General features: G+C 40.9%; 1 long non-coding RNA gene across 3 annotated transcripts in view; it reads right to left on the reverse strand.

The window, feature by feature from the left end:
* Positions 1 to 15,884, reverse strand: part of LOC120101634 (uncharacterized) — a 29,362-nt gene extending 13,478 nt beyond the window's left edge. The window contains exons 1-3 of one of the 3 annotated variants that reach the window (XR_015683740.1): positions 15,797 to 15,884; positions 15,472 to 15,605; positions 14,962 to 15,051 (exon numbers count right to left, since the gene is read on the reverse strand). This is a non-coding gene — a long non-coding RNA (uncharacterized LOC120101634). Of the gene's footprint in view, positions 1 to 14,961; positions 15,052 to 15,471; positions 15,606 to 15,796 lie in introns of those variants that run through there. The other 2 variants (XR_015683741.1, XR_015683742.1) reach the window with 2 other exon arrangements.
* Between the last annotated feature and the right edge of the window lie 322 nt (positions 15,885 to 16,206).

The raw sequence follows: 16,206 nt of genomic DNA on the forward strand, positions 1-16,206 counted from the left end.
AAATAAACAGAAGTCCTTAGCAAATCTCTGCAGAAACAAAATTTGAGGGACAAAGAAGACTCAGAGAAAAAAAAAACATCATTCTGTGTCTATATCAGTGCAGAGAACCCAGAGAGAGCATATGGCCAGTGAGAGGCTGGGCCTGTCCAGTGTTCGCCTTTCTTTGAAGGAGGCAATTGTAATCCAAGAGGTGGAAATCAGCATAATATAGGGTGATCCTGACTTCAGTGTTTGCCCAAGTCAGGAAATAGTGAGCTGATTGTGACATCAAACTGCAGAGGAAGCCAGTGAGTCACTTGTTTGTCTTGGTCAGGCACATGGCTGCAGAGATGAACTTTCTTGCCCCCATTCTCTTCAGGGCACTAGACATGGCCTTTCCTCACCTGTAAACAGAATCAGGATGTGTCCTGAAGTTCAGCCAAGTGTCTGGCCTTGGGTAAGACACATAGATGGTGAGGGAGCTTGGGAGGGAAAGGGAACAAAGGCACTGATATCTTGCTGCTGATAGATTATATCAGATACCTGTGAAGCTGATTCTATCAGTGTTCTGGTGAAGCACAGGGGAAAAGAAACAGGTACACCCCCTCAAGCATTGATCGTTCATATTGTAAGCAGCCTCAGAAGTGCAATTCAGGCTATGCCAAGAGAGAGAAGAGGAAGCAATTTCAAAGGAATGGGCCCCAAGTACAACAGAAGACCTCCCAGATGTTGGTGTTATGAAACAAAGAGGGAGAGGAAAATTTTATGACACTCGTGAGGAAGACTGAGAGCCCTGTTATGCTCCAAGTGCCCCTTTGTGTCCTGGTCTTTTTATCCACAAGATAGGTATCAATGTATTTATATATCTTAAAAATAGAAACTCCTTTTGAGTATGACTTTTCCCCAGGCATTGCCCAGCACACTTAGTAAAAAAGAAACGTGGATAATTATAATAACAGACATTGTAGCTCTCTCCTGATTTTCTAAAATAAAAAAAATTATACTTCTAAAAGGTGGAAAAAAATTGTCATATTGAACAACAGTTTCAAGAGAAAGGACAGCAAAGCTATGTGGACAAATGCCAGTGACTTTGGCCAACGGCAAGGTGATGCCCCATTTCTGTCAGAGAATAGACCATTTGTACTATACAAGGAGAGCCAAAGACTCAATTAGAAGAAGTAACCTTGGGCATTAGTCGATGATCTGGCAGACTTTTCCTCTGGCCTGGGTGAAATGACCATGCAGTACAGTCATGGACACCAAGTGATCTCTGCTTCAACTGTACACTAGACAGAGAGGAGCATGACCTGGGGGACAGCCCACACCATACCTTTCACATTACGTATCCACTCAGCTTCATGGTACTGCTTCCTGCCACAAGTTTGAAACACAATGGCTGGGAAAGCTGGCATAGGTAAGGACTGGAGTCTGGAATCACTGAGCAATAGAAAGCCTAGAATCTGAATTTTCTGACCTTTATGGAACTAACCAAGGAATTTATCAGAGACCCACGAAGACTTGAGAAAGGCAAAGGAACAGAGAAGTTTTGCCACTAAAGAAGTGTGGGGATGTACTGAAAAATAGTCTGGGGAGCCAAGGTCCTGATTTCTGTCTGCATTCCAGAACTGGCTACCAGTTATCCCTAGGGGTATGAGTCAAAGGCTACTGGGACTTCCTGACTTGGAAAACATTCCACTGTGCAAAGAGTAGAATGGGGAAACCCAGCCCCTGGACTTGAAGGAGCACATTGATCAGAGCCACAGAGGACACTGGTCAGGAGAAATACAGTTTCTTTGTGCTCAGTGCTTTGGGACAGATATTCTAGCATATTGATATGAACTCAATGACAGGTGGCAACAATTCATTTCTTTGTTCTTGATCAAACTCTAGCCAGGCTCTCGAACTTTCTTCTCAACTACACTTCAGTCCTACCTTTATAAAAGCTATGAACACTGAACCTTATGGGGTTTGGGGGACTGAAATGAATGTCTTAGAGCTGGGTACTCAGTTATTTCATCCTCAATACTATGTGCAGGCATGGGTCTCTATATTTACCACTGTTCACTGGACAGAAAAGGCTTCTCTGATTAAGGCTAGGAGTATAATTTTCTGGAGGTATAAACAAGAAATATTCAAATGGTGGCTTGATGCTATGTCAATAGTATGCAGTATGTCTCTTAGGTCTGTGATCTCCTCTGTCACATGTGTTTGTTTGTTTGCTTGTTTTTACCAGCTGTCTAGTACCACAGTACTGTTAGACATGAATTCTTCCCTGCAGAGTAGGTCTTGAATTCAATAAGAGAATAGTCCATTATACCCATAACAATCAAGCCACCATTGCCCAATCTTCTCTGGCAAATTGGTCTTGTAGATCTTAGGAGTCAGAGCTGGATAAGATCATCGATTCATTTTGTGCCAAGTCTCTCCTTCAGGAGATTTTATAGCACCTTTGAGAACTATTTAAAATAGCCAGGAGGGAGACAGTTTCCAACTCAGTTCTAGCATTATTTATCAATATATCCAGAGTATGTGATATCTTCAACAATAAGGTATTATCATCTAGTTCTGATGGGTAACCAAGATGAATAGGAAGAGTCTATATTGTTTTGGGGTATCTCTTGAATCTCAACTGGCAAGGGAGTCTCTTACCTCCATCACTGGGGCTTTTGTTTAACTCACAGCCTCTGGGAGCATTTTTTAAAGCATTCAGCACATGCATATTGGCAGTTTTCCAGATGGCCTTTTTTATAACTTCTTTATTTTGGTTAAACCTCCTCACCCATTTTCTTGAATTCCTTACCCTAATTCCCACCCAAAGCCCTCACCCCACTCTGTTACCGTGAGAAAGACACTGCTATTATAATCATGAACTTATAGCACTCGGCGGCATAAGAATGGGCCCCTAACAACAGAGGTATGGGTGGAGGAGGGGCTCGGGCCCTAGCCCTCACTGCTGAAATATTTGTTACTGACAGATTCAAGGAGAGTGGGAGCCATACATTCAATTGTATATACAATGATGGCCATACCATGTTTTAATGAATTATTTCATACAATGGTCACACAGATGGACTTAGTTAAAATAAATGGACTAAATATAACACAAACCCAAAAGTTAGGAAGCTCTGATGAGGTGAGATTGTAGTGGGAGGAAGATAAGAGGCTATAGGGAGAAGAGTAACCAGAACACCCTATATACAAGTGAAACCTGTCAAACAAAATTAGTCCATTAAAAAAAACCCTATAGGAGAGAGAGACCCAACCGCCTGCTCAGGTGGGCACTCCTGAGGCTGCAGAGCGGAAGAGACCACCAACACTGCTCACCCCTGCCCACATCCCTGGCCCAAGAGGAAACTGTATAAGGCCTCTGGGCTCCCGTGGGGGAGGGCCCAGGAGCAGCAGGACACCTGCCAGAGACACCGCCAGACCCTGAAGGAAACAGACCGGATAAACAGTTCTCTGCACCCAAATCCCGTGGGAGGGAGAGCTAAACCTTCAGAGAGGCAGACAAGCCTGGGAAACCAGAAGAGACTGCTCCCTGCACACACATCTCGGACGCCAGAGGAAAAAGCCAAAGACCATCTGGAACCCTGGTGCACTGAAGCTCCCGGAAGGGGCAGCACAGGTCTTCCTGGTTGCTGCCGCTGCAGAGAGCCCCTGGGCAGCACCCCACGAGCGAACCTGAGCCTCGGGACCACAGGTAAGACCAAATTTTCTGCTGCAAGAAAGCTGCCTGGTGAACTCAAGACACAGGCCCACAGGAACAGCTGAAGACCTGTAGAGAGGAAAAACTACACGCCCGAAAGCAGAACACTCTGTCCCCATAACTGACTGAAAGAGAGGAAAACAGGTCTACAGCACTCCTGACACACAGGCTTATAGGACAGTCTAGCCACTGTCAGAAATAGCAGAACAAAGTAACACTAGAGATAATCTGATGGCGAGAGGCAAGCGCAGGAACCCAAGCAACAGAAACCAAGACTACATGCCATCATCGGAGCCCAATTCTCCCACCAAAACAAACATGGAATATCCAAACACACCAGAAAAGCAAGATCTAGTTTCAAAATCATATTTGATCATGATGCTGGAGGACTTCAAGAAAGACATGAACACACTTAGGGAAGCACAGGAAAACATTAATAAACAAGTAAAAGCCTACAGAGAGGAATCGCAAAAATCCCTGAAAGAATTCCAGGAAAACACAATCAAACAGTTGAAGGAATTAAAAATGGAAATAGAAGCAATCAAGAAAGAACACATGGAAACAACCCTGGATATAGAAAACCAAAAGAAGAGACAAGGAGCTGTAGATACAAGCTTCACCAACAGAATACAAGAGATGGAAGAGAGAATCTCAGGAGCAGAAGATTCCATAGAAATCATTGACTCAACTGTCAAAGATAATGTAAAGCGGAAAAAGCTACTGGTCCAAAACATACAGGAAATCCAGGACTCAATGAGAAGATCAAACCTAAGGATAATAGGTATAGAAGAGAGTGAAGACTACCAGCTCAAAGGACCAGTAAATATCTGCAACAAAATCATAGAAGAAAACTTCCCTAACCTAAAAAAACAGATACCCATAGACATACAAGAAGCCTACAGAACTCCAAACAGATTGGACCAGAAAAGAAACACCTCCCGTCACATAATTGTCAAAACACCAAACGCACAAAATAAAGAAAGAATATTAAAAGCAGTAAGGGAAAAAGGTCAAGTAATATATAAAGGGAGACCTATCAGAATCACACCAGACTTCTCGCCAGAAACTATGAAGGCCAGAAGATCCTGGACTGATGTTATACAGACCCTAAGAGAACACAAATGCCCAGGTTACTGTATCCAGCAAAACTCTCAATTAACATTGATGGAGAAACCAAGATATTCCATGACAAAACCAAATTTACACAATATCTTTCTACAAATCCAGCACTACAAAGGATAATAAATGGTAAAGCCCAACATAAGGAGGCAAGCTATACCCTAGAAGAAGCAAGAAACTAATCGTCTTGGCAACAAAACAAAGAGAATGAAAGCACACAAACATAACCTCACATCCAAATATGAATATAACGGGAAGCAATAATCACTATTCCTTAATATCTCTCAATATCAATGGCCTCAACTCCCCAATAAAAAGACATAGATTAACAAACTGGATACGCAACGAGGACCCTGCATTCTGCTACCTACAGGAAACACACCTCAGAGACAAAGACAGACACTACCTCAGAGTGAAAGGCTGGAAAACAACTTTCCAAGCAAATGGTCAGAAGAAGCAAGCTGGAGTAGCCATTCTAATATCAAATAAAATCAATTTCCAACTAAAAGTCATCAAAAAAGATAAGGAAGGACACTTCATATTCATCAAAGGAAAAATCCACCAAGATGAACTCTCAATCCTAAATATCTATGCCCCAAATACAAGGGCACCTACATACGTAAAAGAAACCTTACTAAAGCTCAAAACACACATTGCACCTCACACAATAATAGTGGGAGATTTCAACACCCCACTCTCATCAATGGACAGATCATGGAAACAGAAATTAAACAGTGATGTGGACAGACTAAGAGAAGTCATGAGCCAAATGGACTTAACTGATATTTATAGAACATTCTATCCTAAAGCAAAAGGATATACCTTCTTCTCAGCTCCTCATGGTACTTTCTCCAAAATTGACCATATAATTGGTCAAAAAACGGGCCTCAACAGGTACAGAAAGATAGAAATAATCCCATGCGTGCTATCAGACCACCACGGCCTAAAACTGGTCTTCAATAACAATAAGGGAAGAATGCCCACATATACGTGGAAATTGAACAATGCTCTACTCAATGATAACCTGGTCAAGGAAGAAATAAAGAAAGAAATTAAAAACTTTTTAGAATTTAATGAAAATGAAGATACAACATACTCAAACTTATGGGACACAATGAAAGCTGTGCTAAGAGGAAAACTCATAGCGCTGAGTGCCTGCAGAAAGAAACAGGAAAGAGCATATGTCAGCAGCTTGACAGCACACCTAAAAGCTCTAGAACAAAAAGAAGCAATTACACCCAGGAGGAGTAGAAGGCAGGAAATAATCAAACTCAGAGCTGAAATCAACCAAGTAGAAACAAAAAGGACCATAGAAAGAATCAACAGAACCAAAAGTTGGTTCTTTGAGAAAATCAACAAGATAGATAAACCCTTAGCCAGACTAACGAGAGGACACAGAGAGTGTGTCCAAATTAACAAAATCAGAAATGAAAAGGGAGACATAACTACAGATTCGGAGGAAATTCAAAAAATCATCAGATCTTACTATAAAAACCTATATTCAACAAAATTTGAAAATCTTCAGGAAATGGACAATTTCCTAGACAGATACCAGGTATCGAGGTTAAATCAGGAACAGATAAACCAGTTAAACAACCCCATAACTCCTAAGGAAATAGAAGCAGTCATTAAAGGTCTCCCAACCAAAAAGAGCCCAGGTCCAGACGGGTTTAGTGCAGAATTCTATCAAACCTTCATAGAAGACCTCATACCAATATTATCCAAACTATTCCACAAAATTGAAACAGATGGAGCCCTACCGAATTCCTTCTACGAAGCCACAATTACTCATATACCTAAACCACACAAAGACACAACAAAGAAAGAGAACTTCAGACCAATTTCCCTTATGAATATCGACGCAAAAATACTCAATAAAATTCTGGCAAACCGAATTCAAGAGCACATCAAAACAATCATCCACCATGATCAAGTAGGCTTCATCCCAGGCATGCAGGGATGGTTTAATATACGGAAAACCATCAACGTGATCCATCATATAAACAAACTGAAAGAACAGAACCACATGATCATTTCATTAGATGCTGAGAAAGCATTTGACAAAATTCAACACCCCTTCATGATAAAAGTCCTGGAAAGAATAGGAATTCAAGGCCCATACCTAAACATAGTAAAAGCCATATACAGCAAACCAGTTGCTAACATTAAACTAAATGGAGAGAAACTTGAAGCAATCCCACTAAAATCAGGGACTAGACAAGGCTGCCCACTCTCTCCCTACTTATTCAATATAGTTCTTGAAGTTCTAGCCAGAGCAATTAGACAACAAAAGGAGATCAAAGGGATACAGATCGGAAAAGAAGAGGTCAAAATATCACTATTTGCAGATGACATGATAGTATATGTAAGTGATCCCAAAAGTTCCACCAGAGAACTACTAAAGCTGATAAACAACTTCAGCAAAGTGGCTGGGTATAAAATTAACTCAAATAAATCAGTTGCCTTCCTCTATACAAAAGAGAAACAAGCCGAGAAAGAAATTAGGGAAACGACACCCTTCATAATAGACCCAAATAATATAAAGTACCTCGGTGTGACTTTAACCAAGCAAGTAAAAGATCTGTACAATAAGAACTTCAAGACACTGAGGAAAGAAATTGAAGAAGACCTCAGAAGATGGAAAGATCTCCCATGCTCATGGATTGGCAGGATTAATATAGTAAAAATGGCCATTTTACCAAAAGCGATCTACAGATTCAATGCAATCCCCATCAAAATACCAATCCAATTCTTCAAAGAGTTAGACAGAACAATTTGCAAATTCATCTGGAATAACAAAAAACCCAGGATAGCTAAAGCTATCCTCAACAATAAAAGGACTTCAGGGGGAATCACTATCCCTGAACTCAAGCAGTATTACAGAGCAATAGTGATAAAAACTGCATGGTATTGGTACAGAGACAGACAGATAGACCAATGGAATAGAATTGAAGACCCAGAAATGAACCCACACACCTATGGTCACTTGATTTTTGACAAAGGAGCCAAAACCATCCAATGGAAAAAAGATAGCATTTTCAGCAAATGGTGCTGGTTCAACTGGAGGTCAACATGTAGAAGAATGCAGATCGATCCATGCTTATCACCCTGTACAAAGCTTAAGTCCAAGTGGATCAAGGACCTCCACATCAAACCAGACACACTCAAACTTATAGAAGAAAAACTAGGGAAGCATCTGGAACACATGGGCACTGGAAAAAAATTCCTGAACAAAACACCAATGGCTCATGCTCTAAGATCAAGAATCGACAAATGGGATCTCATAAAACTGCAAAGCTTCTGTAAGGCAAAGGACACTGTGGTTAGGACAAAATGGCAACCAACAGATTGGGAAAAGATCTTTACCAATCCTACAACAGATAGAGGCCTTATATCCAAAATATACAAAGAACTCAAGAAGTTAGACCACAGGGAAACAAATAACCCTATTAAAAAATGGGGTTCAGAGCTAAACAAAGAATTCACAGCTGAGGAATGCCGAATGGCTGAGAAACACCTAAAGAAATGTTCAACATCTTTAGTCATAAGGGAAATGCAAATCAAAACAACCCTGAGATTTCACCTCACACCAGTACGATTGGCTAAGATCAAAAACTCAGGTGACAGCAGATGCTGGCGAGGATGTGGAGAAAGAGGAACACTCCTCCATTGTTGGTGGGATTGCAGACTGGTAAAACCATTCTGGAAATCAGTCTGGAGGTTCCTCAGAAAATTGGACATTGAACTGCCTGAGGATCCAGCTATACCTCTCTTGGGCATATACCCAAAAGATGCCTCAACATATAAAAGAGACACGTGCTCCACTATGTTCATCGCAGCCTTATTTATAATAGCCAGAAACTGGAAAGAACCCAGATGCCCTTCAACAGAGGAATGGATACAGAAAATGTGGTACATCTACACAATGGAATATTACTCAGCTATCAAAAACAACGAGTTTATGAAATTCGTAGGCAAATGGTTGGAACTGGAAAATATCATCCTGAGTGAGCTAACCCAATCACAGAAAGACATACATGGTATGCACTCATTGATAAGTGGCTATTAGCCCAAATGCTTGAATTACCCTAGATCCCTAGAACAAACGAAACTCAAGACGGATGATCAAAATGTGAATGCTTCACTCCTTCTTTAAATGAGGAAAAAGAATACCCTTGGCAGGGAAGGGAGAGGCAAAGATTAAAACAGAGACTGAAGGAACACCCATTCAGAGCCTGCCCCACATGTGGCCCATACATATACAGCCACCCAATTAGACAAGATGGATGAAGCAAAGAAGTGCAGACCGACAGGAGCCGGATGTAGATCGCTCCTGAGAGACACAGCCAGAATACAGCAAATATAGAGGCGAATGCCAGCAGCAAACCACTGAACTGAGAATAGGTCCCCTATTGAAGGAATCAGAGAAAGAACTGGAAGAGCTTGAAGGGGCTTGAGACCCCAAAAGTACAACAATGCCAAGCAACCAGAGCTTCCAGGGACTAAGCCACTATCTAAAGACTATACATGGACTGACCCTGGACTCTGACCCCATAGGTAGCAATGAATATCCTAGTAAGAGCACCAGTGGAAGGGGAAGCCCTGGGTCCTGCTAAGACTGAACCCCCAGTGAACTAGTCTATGGGGGGAGGGCGGCAATGGGGGGAGGGTTGGGAGGGGAACACCCATAAGGAAGGGGAGGGGGGAGGGGGGATGTTTGCCCGGAAACCGGGAAAGGGAATAACACTCGAAATGTATATAAGAAATACTCCCCCTATTGAAGGAATCAGAGAAAGAACTGGAAGAGCTTGAAGGGGCTCGAGACCCCAAAAGTACAACAATGCCAAGCAACCAGAGCGTCCAGGGAATAAGCCACTACCTAAAGACTATACATGGACTGACCCTGGACTCTGACCCCATAGGTAGCAATGAATATCCTAGTAAGAGCACCAGTGGAAGGGGAAGCCCTGGGTCCTGCTAAGACTGAACCCCCAGTGAACTAGTCTATGGGGGGAGGGCGGCAATGGTGGGAGGGTTGGGAGGGGAACACCCATAAGGAAGGGGAGGGGGGAGGGGGATGTTTGCCCGGAAACCGGGAAAGGGAATAACACTCGAAATGTATATAAGAAATACTCAAGTTAATAAAAAAAAAATAAATAAATAAAAAATAAAAAATAAAAAAAAAAAAGAAATACTCAAGTTAATAAAAAAAAAAAAAAAAAACAAAAAACCCTATAGGTTCTCAGTCTTAGCATACACATACACACAGCTTAATACTACCACAGTTCCTAATAATTCAAAGCTATATTCTCAGCATGATGATTTAGCTCACCTCATTAAATTCCTGTTGGGAGACCTTGCTACTTAAGGTCAAAGTCTACCATGTCTGGGTAGTTTCCCTGAGCTTGATACTGAATGGAGGACTCTTTCTCAGCAGAGCTTCCTCTTCTCTACCCTATCTGAAGAGCCCAACTCCTACACTCTCCCTGGGGAATGTCACGTAACTTCCTGGAACACCTTTCCATGCAAATGAGGTATCTCCAGAACCTTAAACCTCAGCCAATAAAAATTCACCCTAAGAAAAACCCCTTCCCATTTTCCAAGGTTTATGGAGTCCTCGTTCAGCCCAAATAAGGAGGTATTTTCTACAAGAGCTGTAGCACTGACAAAAAACAAAGCAAAACAAAACAACAAAAACAGCAACAACAAAACCAGAACCACAAAGTCCAACTTAATAGAAGCTCAAAGCTGTCAAGTGAATTTGCTGTCTTCTCCAGAAAACGTCTAAAGATGGGGCCCCTTTTCCTAATATAATTTAGGTGACAAGAGCCTGCCTTCCCTAGGTCAAAGAGCCAGAGCCCACTGGTAACCCACACTCCTGATTCCTACCCTTTGTATTTCAGCTTCCTCTGTTCCTCACTTCATTCCCCCTTCCAAATTCCCATTACATCTGTGTAAAGTTGACCTCAGTACCCAACTTGCTTACTTTTTGACAGTATTTGTTCTCATTACTGTTAAAATGTTTGCTAGTTAAGTGTCTAGCTTTCCTTGCCCCTTATAGAGAGAATATCTTGTGTATTGTATGGATGCATCACCTGTCAATTAAACCAAAACCTATGGCCTATAGGAAAGGGTATAATAAAAAGTGGGACCTCTGGAAGGCAGAAAGGATTCTGGGATGGAGCCAGGTATGGGAGATTCAACATGTGAGGAGATGGACGTACAATCATTGAGCACAAGTAACATTCACATGGCAGAATGTATATTAGAATAAATGAGTTATAATAAGTTAGGATCTAGTCATAGAAGAGTGTAGCTATATGACCAGTGAATTTGTAAATACATTTTAAATCTGAGTCTTATTTCTGGGAGCCTGGGGCTGGAAGAAAGAAACAAGACTAACTTACTGTTTTTGGCAGAGATGTTCTAGGAATGAGTGAGGTAAAGTGGATTATTTCACTGTACTACGTAGTTTTGTGTATCAACTTGACACAAGCTGGCGTTATCACAGAAAAAGGAGCCTCAGTTGTGGAAATGCCTTCATGAGACCCAGCTGTAAGGCATTTTCTCAATTAGTGATCAAGGGGGGAGGACCCAGCCCATTGTGAGTGTTGTGGGTCGTGCTGTCCTGGGCTGGTAGGTAGTCTTGGGTTCTATAATAAGAGAGCAAGCTGAGCAAGCCAGGGGAAGCAAGCCAGTAAGTAAAACCCTTCTGCATCAGTTCCTGCTTCCTGAGCTGCTTGTGTTCCAGTCCTGACTTCCTTTGGTGATGAACAGCAACCTGAAAGTGTAAGCTGAATAAACCCTTTCCTCCCCAACTTGCTTCTTGGTTATGATGTGTGTGCAGGAATAAAAACCCTGACTAAGACACTCACCCAGGCAGATGAAAAGAATTAGACTAGAAATTGAGTTGATTTTCATCAAAGACATTCATGTGGTTTTTTCATTTGTTTTTGACACAGATACTTCTATGAACTGATATGTATACCCCAGGCCTCATTGATATAATGAGAAAATAGATGCTAGTTCACTCTGTAGCCGGTAGAAATATTCTAAAGAGGACAATTTAAGAGAATGGGATTAAACTATGAAAATCTAAAAACAAATCTATGATTTCTTCTACTCAAGGTATCCCACTGGTCGGAGGCCAGGCTGGTGAAAGAGTATAAAGTCCCTCATGTATAAAGGGCAGAGAACTCAAAGGTCCACTAAATGGTCAGATGCATGTTCCCTTTGGAGAAAATTCCATTCTGATTAGTTAAGTCCATTCCATTAGACAAAGCCATGTCAAATTGCTCTGGCTAGGACTTCAAGTACTATATTGAATAGGTAGGGAGAGAGTGGGCACCATTATCTAATTCCTGATTTTAGTGGGATTGTTTCAAATTTCTCTCCATTTAGTTTGATGTTGGCTACTGTTTGCTGTATATTGCTTTTACTATGTTTAGGTATGGGCCTTGAATTCCTGATCTTTATAAGGCTTTTAACATGAAGGGGTGTTGAATATTGTCAAATGCTTTCTCAGCATCTAATGAGATGATCATGTGGGTTTTTCTTTGAGTTTGTTTATATAGTGGATTATGTTGATGAATTTCTGTATATTGAACCCTTCATTCCTGGGATGAAGCCTACTTGATCATGATAGAAGATTGTTTTGATGTGTTCTTGGATTCAGTTTGTGAGAATCTTATTGAGTATATTTGCATCAATATTCATAAGGGAAATTGGTCTGGTTTTCTTTCTTTGTTGGGTATTTTTGTGGTTTAGGTATAAGTGTAATTGTGGCTTCATAGAACTAATTGGGTAGTGTTCTTTTGTTTCTATTTTGTGGACTAGTTTGAAGAGTATTTTTATTAGGTCTTCTTTGAAGGTCTGATAGAATTCTGCACTAAACCTATCTGGTCCTGGACTTTTTTTGGTTGGGACACTTTTAATGACTGCTTCCTTTTCTTTAGGTGTTATGGGACTGTTTAGATGGTTTATCTGATCCTGATTTAATTTAGTACCTGATATCTGTCTAAGAAATTGTCCATTTCTTCCAGATTTTCCAGATTTGTTGAGTATAAGCTTTTGTAGTAGGATCTGATAATATTTTGAATTGCCTCAGTTTCTGTTATGTCTCCCTTTTCTCCCTTTTGTTAATTTGGACACATTCTCTGTGCCCTCTTGTTAGTCTGGCTAAGGGTTTATCTCTCTTGTTGATTTTCTCAAAGAAGCAACTCCTGGTTCTGTTGATTCTTTGTATAGTTCTTTTGGTTTCTACTTGGTTGACTTCAGCCCTGAGTTTGATTATTTCCTGCCTTCTACTCCTCTTGGGTGTATTTGCTTCTTTTTGTTCTAGAGCTTTCGGGTGTGCTGTCAAGCTGTTAGTGTATGCTCTCTCCGGTTTCATTTTGGAGGCTCTCAGAGCCATGAGTTTTCCTCTTAGCACTGCTTTCATTGTGTCCCACAAGTTTGGGTATATTATGCCTTCATTTTCATTAAATTCTAAAAAGTATTTTATTTCCTTTTTTATTTCTTCCTCGACCAAGTTATCATGGAGTAGACTGTTGTTCAACTTCCATGTGTATCTGGGCTTTCTGTTGTTTTTGTTGTTATTGAAGACCAGCCTTAGTCCACGGTTATGTTAGGATGCAGGGGATTATTTCAATCTTCTTGTATCTGTTGAGGACTATTTTGTGACCAATTATATGGTCAGTTTTGGAGAAGGTACCATGAGGTGCTGAGAAGAAGGTATATTCTTTTGTTTTAGGATGAAATGTTCTATAGATATTTGTTAAAGCCATTTGGTTCATAACTTCTTTTAGTTTCACTGTGTCACTCGCTGTTCCTTCTAAGGGGGACTACTATACTTTAATAGTGTCTTATTGAATTACAGAATGCTTTCAAGCCATAGGAAGACTACTAAATCACATATTTAAATAAGTACTATATCATATCTTAGAAGTTATTTTGTACCATTAGGAGAGACATTTGAGAAACGTTTAAAATGCCATCAGGACCTTTTCTCTGCAGAGAGAGCTTCAGATTTGAGAACAAGGAAAAAGATTCTCTCTGTCCACCAACCTCACCTTGATAAGGTCTGTGTTCAGCATTCCAGTCAATTGAGGACATTGTAGAAAGCACACGTGACTTCACAATTAAAATATTTTACTTTGAACAAATCAGTTGAGGATTAGACTATCCCTTAAAACCCCACCTTTTACAAATACACCCATTTCAACTTTCCTAGTGCCTTTTTAAAAAGTCTCCTTCCCTGAACAATGAAAGAAGTGAATGGCTTTGAAATAATCAACAAGCAAGGCAATTACTTCCTTTACTATAATTTTTTTTAGTTTCTTAAAATTCCTTGAAAGTTTCATACATGTACATAATGAATCTTGATCATATCCATCCCTCCATACAGACCCCCACTTCACGCTCCCTTCAGGAAGCCACTATCACATCTCTGACTTAACATCATGTTTTCCTTTTTAATATTACTTTTTAAACTCACTGAGTCCAGTTATCACTGCCCATATGTTCATAGCCATGGGGTCATCCACTGGAGCACATAGAGGCTACCAGTGGCTACACTCACAAAGAAACATGAATTTCCCTCCTTTCGAAGTGATCAACTATTAATAGCTTCCCAGCTGTGAAAGGGGCCCCAGTAGCCCCTCCCATACCGTTGCAGGAACCTTTGAATTGCTTGATCTTGCTTGACTTTGTACACGTAACCATAGCTGCTATGAGTTTATATGTGCAAGAGTTATGTCATGTCCAGGAGACAGCATTTATAAGACCCCTTCTCAGAACTCTAATTCTTACAATCTTATTTTTTTCTACCATGTTGTCTGAGTCTTGCAGGGCACAGGGTTGATAATGATATGATATCAAATCCATGGCTGAGCACGCAGTCACTGATCCTCAGAACTTTGAATAGTAATGAGTTTCTGCATTAACTACTACCCACTACTAAAGAAACTTATCCGCCAAGGCTACACGAAGCACATATCTACAGATATGAACACACACACACACACACACACACACACACATACATGCACACACTTATACTCAGACACATTCATACACACACACACACACACACACACTCTCTCTCTCTCTCAGGAAGAGTGAGGAGAAGCCTGATGACTGTTGCAGAGGAAGAACCATTTTTGTGGAAGATCCGTATTTTTTTCTGCATCAATATCATTTCCAGTTTTTCAACTCTTGTAGGGTTTGTAGTCACATTGCTCCTGAAACTGAGGTAATTATATTAGGAAAATAATGTATTTCAAAGTGTGTTGAAATAATGCATACAAGCAACAGGTCCAAATAGCTCAAAACATGCTATGTTTCCATGGTGCACTCAGGCAGAGCAAAACATTTGCTTATGTGCTGCATAATCCATGTTTGCCCCATGTGATCCTCTGAACAGAAGCTGTTGTGCTAAATGTGTTTTTGTCTGAGACAATCATGCTGAAGTAATAATTTCTTCCTGTTCTGTTTCATAAATTTTGGAATAAAAGTCATCATGCTATACAGAATGTTCTTTAAAGATGACATCACTTTCTAAGAGTTATTATGGCCAACCGTTAACTGAATCCAGGTAGGAAGGTGGTGGAGAGTGCAGTCAGCCAAGAGGGTGTGGCCTTCTGCTAAGTCCTTGTACTGAGTCTCACCTGGTTTGACTTCCAACCAAACCAGAGCCAAGGCAAGGAGGCCAGCTGAACCACCTCGAATCTGGGTCTCTATCTTCTCCAGTCCTGGAGAGGTGGCTTCTAGTTCCTCCTCACATTCTTGGCTGGAAGCATGGCTGGAAACAGAAGAGAGCTCTGTCATGTTAAAGCTGAGGAAGTCTTTGGATGCCAAGACAATGATGGTGTTAGATAGAACGAGAAAAGAAAGGTCTGAGCTCTTTATAAGACAAATAAAAACTGAAGCCCTCACAAAAAGATAAAACCTATCAGGAAGCAAAGATTCACACATCCTCAGTTTCCCTCTTACAGCAAGCCCTTCCATGGATTGAGCTAGAGGAAGAGTGTATCCCTGCATGCCCCTGCCTGACAGCCACTTCTATCTCTCTACTTGAGTAACCAACATCCTTAGTGATCCCTGAACCCTCTCTAGCAGTGACACACTTCTGTTCTGTTCTGTTCTGTTCTGTTCTGTTCTGTTCTGTTCTGTTCTGTTCTGTTCTGTTCTGTTCTGTTCTGTTCTCTTCTGTTCTGTTCTGTTCTCTTCTGTTCTGTTCTGTTCTGTTCTGTTCTGTTGTGCTCGGCAGAGAACTCTACAGTAGCATAGTTCCTCTTCCTGTGAGGAACCCTTGTCTCAAGAGACAGGAAGTGGATTATAAGTGTGTTATATATGTGCATAACTATCCTAATTAGCTTATATCTTATTTCACATCCTTGAAG

Source organism: Rattus norvegicus, chromosome 3, assembly GCF_021556685.1.
Source record: "Rattus norvegicus strain SHRSP/BbbUtx chromosome 3, alternate assembly SHRSP_T2T, whole genome shotgun sequence".
Taxonomy (NCBI): domain Eukaryota; kingdom Metazoa; phylum Chordata; class Mammalia; order Rodentia; family Muridae; genus Rattus; species Rattus norvegicus.